The sequence below is a fragment of the Grammomys surdaster genome, unplaced genomic scaffold (assembly GCF_004785775.1).
Source record: "Grammomys surdaster isolate TR1022 unplaced genomic scaffold, NIH_TR_1.0 234, whole genome shotgun sequence".
In the NCBI taxonomy this organism is placed as follows: Eukaryota; Metazoa; Chordata; class Mammalia; order Rodentia; family Muridae; genus Grammomys; species Grammomys surdaster.
The window spans coordinates 2,321,514-2,327,268 of NW_021604679.1; the positions used below are offsets into that span (position 1 = coordinate 2,321,514).

General features: G+C 39.6%; 1 non-coding gene across 1 annotated transcript; it reads left to right on the forward strand.

Annotated features, from left to right (window-relative positions):
- The first annotated feature begins 5,238 nt into the window (after positions 1 to 5,238).
- Positions 5,239 to 5,370, forward strand: LOC114626423. The gene has a single exon (XR_003712237.1). It is a non-coding gene; the product is annotated as a small nucleolar RNA SNORA17 (small nucleolar RNA).
- The last annotated feature ends 385 nt before the right edge of the window (positions 5,371 to 5,755 follow it).

Consider the following 5,755-nt stretch of genomic DNA (forward strand, 5'->3'; position numbering starts at 1 on the left):
GAAATTTGGCGTGTGGGCCTAAGGAACTGAAGTTTCAGCGCAATCACCTTTAACTCATACTTATTTGATTAAATTTGACTTCAACTTAATTAAATTTAAAGAACTACATCTGGCCAGTGGTCCTCATATTGGATGGTAGAGTTTTAAACTATAATATGAACATCTTATACAGTGAGCATATTAATTGAATTTTAGTAAGTTCAGTGTGGCTTTTTTTTCTTTACTATTTATTGAGTATATATTGTTTCTCAAAACCCTTGAGGTCAATGGGATGTACAAGCTTTTATCAGCCAAGAGGAGCCATTGAGCCTGTGGTTGCTATAAAGCCCTGCTGCCGGGTGGTATAATTGAGTGAACAGCTTGAAGAATCTCTCGAATGTAGTTCTTTTACTCTCTTTCCACTCAGTATTGGTTCATGGAACTATCCTGAAATTGGATGCAGGAAGGAGCTAGCTGAGAAGAGCCCCTGTTATCCATTTCTACCATTCCCATTTTCTCGAGAAAGATCAGTGGTATAACAGAGCCTGAAAGGAATAAAACCAAACAAATTGAACTAGATACAGCTCAGTACTGGGGAGCCCACTAGACGCCTGAGGCCCTGAGTTCAATCCCCAGTACTGTAAAGACAAACAAACAATGCTGCATGTTGGGCCATCCAATCCCACACTTTGGAGAGTCAGGCATACTGGGTGTTATGAGTTCAAGACCTACCTCTACTGTGTAGTGTGTTCCAGGCCCGCTTAGACCAAGAAGAAAAGCACAAGAGGGGAAGGATTTTGCAGGAAGAAATAACTCTGTAATTTTCCCTCTTGTTCACTCTGCTTTCTCTTCATCCTTTTTCCAGACTATTTCTCTCCTGTCTTGCTTGAGCCAAAAGTATGCTACAATGTATAGATTAGAGACTAGCTGTTCAGCCTACAACAGTATCACATTACTGTTTTCAGTGGTGCAGACTGAACCCGAGGTTTCACGTGCACTAGACAAACTCTTTACCACTGAGCTTGGTGTTTTCAGACAGGATTTTGCTATGTAACTTGGGCTAGCCTTGAACTTACTCTGAAGCCTCGGCTGGCTTCTAATTCAGGATCCTTTTGTCTCCACCTTCCCAGTGATGGAAATAGAGGCCGATCGCTAACACGATATTATATATTTTTAAGGATCATATCTTTCTGGGCTTATATTCTGATCCTTCAATTATTAATAAAGAATCTCTCCCTCTCTGATCATAATCTTTCTGATTTGCTAGAAGACATGGACATTTAAAAACCTTCTAATACATAAAAGCTGAGATTCTCTTCTATTTCTTCCAACTCATTAATGTGGATTTAAAACTACTATATATCTACCAAAAATTTGTTACGTCTAGTTCATCCTTGTACTATTAGAAAACTAAGAGGAAGATGGATAATTTTCATGTGTGTGATCTGTATAATTTTAAATAATCTTGAGGGAAGGAACATAATCCCTCCATACACGCCTGCCATTTCAGTGGTGCAGCTTTATTAGGTGTGAACATCCTTAAAGATGTAAAGTTCCTTCACCCACCCAGTCAATTTCCCCCTTGCAAATATTTTTAAAGGTGTTTCAACACAGTTAACTAATGATTATGAAACGTAAGTAAGAGTGAAATTCTTTCCAGCAGGCAGACTTGCTATTTATAGTTTGTGAAATCGATAGTACAATCCAGGGGAGACATACAACACTTAATTTTTCAAAAGAGGCTCAAAGAAACAGTCAAAATGTATTGAATGCACATTGTTTTCTCTTTTAAAACAATTTAAACAAATTGAATGCACATTGTTTTCTCTTTTATGCAAAAACAGAAGAAAGCTTTTCAACTGGGAAATCATTTTAGGTTAAAATCTGAGGAAGAGAGTGAATTGTTTTTAAAAGGTATTCCTCCTCTTCTGGATTAAAATATTTAGCTTCACTCAGTCCCATATTTTAAATCATATCTTACCATGAGTAGAAGGACATGTTTTTCTGGTTTGCTAAGAACTATTCTTGGTTTTTATATCTTGACATCCCATCAGCATTAAACTGGTAATCAGATAAACAAATATACTCTTGTCATGATAACACTTTAATATTTTTGGAAATACTTCTGAGGGTTCTTGGGGCCACATACAGTGGTCCCATCCTATCCGGAAAGCTACATTCTTGATATTCCCAAAGCGAATCTAAAATAGAGAAAATCCTATATGTACATTGTATTATATTTTTCCTGCACATACATGTGTATGATAGAGATCTTATGGTCACAGCAATAGATAAAAATTATCCAACATTAGATAATTAGTGACAGCGTGATGTTTTAAAAAAAAAAAAAAGTTGTGTAGGTGAAATCTCAAATTATCTCACCATACTGCTGCCCTCATCCCTCTGGTGGTGACACAAGATGATGCAGTGATGAGAGGAGTGCTAAAGGCTCTGTGATGTAGTGATAGTCTACTGTAGTGTAGACTGCGTAAGAGTGGTCCAAACACAAGCTCCCATCCTGGGAGAGTCATCCGTCACCTAGATAGCTGTGGAGTAAGCAAGGGTTCGGGTGGACAGACACTCAGACTATGTACATCCCAAACACTCAGGGACAAAGGCCCAAGGTGTCATCATACTGCTCGTTATTGCAGCAGAAGGTGGACTAATGGAGTGCTATAAATAAATACAGAATACCTACATACTTGGGGGCAGTGTATACTGTTCAATTTCCAGGAATACTGATGGACAGAATTCATCATGCTAAGTGAAATGAGATTCAGAATAACCAAGTTTACTCTCTTATGTATAAACTAGATTTAAGCATGCTGGGGAAGAGTTAGTTCTTAAAACTAAAAAAGAAAAACTTCATGAGAGAGAAGGAGGAGCTTTTTAAGGAAGGGAGAAAGGAAGAAAAAAATGAAACACATGCTACATGAAAGCACGAGGGGTTATCTCTTGAGAAGGAAGGGAATAAACCAGAGGCTAGCAAGAGCCATGAGGGAAGGAAGTGGAGAAGGGAGACTGGGAGTGAAGGACAAAAATGTTATAATGACATATATGCATTAAAATGTCAAATGAAACATATTATTGTATACGTTAGCCTAAATATATTGATCAAACCAATAACAAAATTAAGCTGGATACATATATATATATTCATTCCAGGATATAAATATGAATATAAATATATAACCTATAGGTGTGTGTGTGTATACATATATATTGTATGATTTTTACTAATCCATGAGCCACAATATTGAAACAATATTGTCAATATATTACCTGGCAAAGAAACCCCTTTCCAAGACACACAAACAACTCTAAGTAAAGAATAACTTCAAAATCCTACAGAAAATAGGCAAATAAACCCAGCAGAAGACACTTCATAAGTAAGATATACAGATTGAATAACAACATATCAAAGTGAGTAACACTTCCACAACACAAATGACAAGCACAACACGATGTTATTTCACAGAGATCAGAAGACCAAAGTCTAGAAGCCATGACTCTCCATGCGCATGAGTGTGACCACATCCATTTTCTCCTGGGGGAAGGAAAACACCTTAGAGACTTATTTTTCATATGTATATTATCCCAAATACCTGCTGCATGACCTGGCAATACCATTTCTAGGTATTTACCCAATATCCTCCCAGGTTTCCCCATATCCAGCAGTGCTAGGCCTGGACTTTGCAGTCAGATGGTATTCCACATTGCAAAATAAACAATTACCTCCAACAGGAAACTTTTCCAGCAGGCAGGTGGCACAGCCACTACAATTAAGGACCTTTGGGGATTGGCATAATGAAGACTTTCAAGCCAGATTTTGTTGTCCTCATTTAAAGGTTGAGTTTAGAACCATTGGTGTTAGCAAAGTTAACACTATTATATAATCACCCATGGCACATAAAAGTTAAACTTTGCATCCCTGTGCATTTCTATTCTAAAGAAAGATGGGAATAATATTAAAATCTAAATTGTTCAGTTTATTCTTTCAACTAAAGTTCACTGAAAAACACCTTTGCTTAGGGTATTATTGCTTTTATTTAGATGGCAACTTCCTAGGTGCATGGTGGTTAGTTATAATAAATGTTTTGTAAACTATGTGCAATTATGTGCCTTTAAAATAATTCTCTGAGGGGCTGAAGAGATGGTTCAGAGCACTGGCTGCTCTTTTAGAGGATGTGGGTTCAATTCCCAGCACCCACATAGAAGCATATAACCATTGATAACTTGAGTTTCAGGTGATCCGAATCCCTTTTCTGCCCTCCCTCTGTGATAGTGCATAGATATACATGCAAGGAAAACACACTTACCCATAAAATAAAAATAAAATGAATCATTTAAAACATAGTACCCCATTTATTGCTACAAAATTATGGCAAAATGCCCATGTGGATTCAATACAGCCATCTCTCATTGCCACGAAATTATGGGCACGTCCCCCTTTTCATTGAAAATGGATCTTTTTCCATATAATATATTCTGACTACAGTTTTCACTCTCCCAACTGCCCACAGATCCTGCTCATCTCCCCACACGCACCCAAATCTACACACCCCCTTAAAACCACACAGGGTATCTAAATAATAAATAAATAACACGAGGTGAAATAAAAACAGACCAGAATAAGGCAAAACGAACAGGAGTTAAGTGCCCAGAGCTGACACACATACATTTGCACACACAGAAACCTCATAAAAACACAAAATCAGAACAAAATATGTAAGGAAAAGACTTGTGGTGTACACATATGTCCAGACAAAGCAGTATGAAACAAAACCACTCCCAAAACTACTCTTGAGTTCATTTTGTGTTGGCCGTCTACTGCTGGGCGTGGGGCCTGCCCTTAGGTGTGGTTTGTATACCCAGCAAGACTCACAAGAGAAAACTAATTTTTCCTTTGCCAGATGATAGCAACTGGAGACAGCTTGCAAGTTAGGAATGAGGGCATGTGTCCACTTCCCCTGTCAGTGCTGGGGTCCCCTCTGGCCATATGTGCAATGGTCCTGCTGGGTTTAGAAGACCTGGTTTCCTTGGTGTCCTCCATTTCCTCCCACTCTTACATTCTCTCTCCCTCCTCCTCTGCAGAGTTCCCTGAGCAGAGGATTTGATGGAGACATCCTTTTTGGGGCTACATGTTCCAAGGTCTCTCACTCTCTGTGCATTAGTTGTGGGTCACTGTATTTCTGTTCCCTTCCTAGTTTCTTCATTTATAAAGTGAAGGTGGCAGTCACTCCTTTAAGAACTATTTCATCTGCCCCAAGAGTCATTGCAGATGTGGCTGCTGTGTCATTTGTGCAGCACTAGGTGGCAGAGAGGAGAGAGGCTGTGTCTACACTCAGTGTTCTGACCTGTGAACATCTGAATGATTAGTAGCCTAACACTCCTTGAAAAAAAAAATTATCCTGAGACGACCACCAGCTGGTACATACTGAGAAGGCCAGAAAGGGCTCTTGGGGCAGAGACTAGGAGAACTTCATCTGGGGCCAGGGGTCCCAAGTGGGAGTGAGCCCAAGACAAACAACCCATGCATGGGGCCACTCAGCATAGGACTTACGAGGAGCGAGGCCCAGATGATCACCAGACTGGTATTATGAGGCTTAGACAGGGAGTAAGCTTCAGATGACCACTAGTCCTGTGCTGCACAGGCCTGGCATGGGGGCGGGGCTGTAACCATGCCTGAGATGACCTCTGCCCATTGCCATAATGCAAAAGCAGGGTGTAGCATTCCTGAGACCACTCCTGACACAACCCCAGACACTCAGAGATC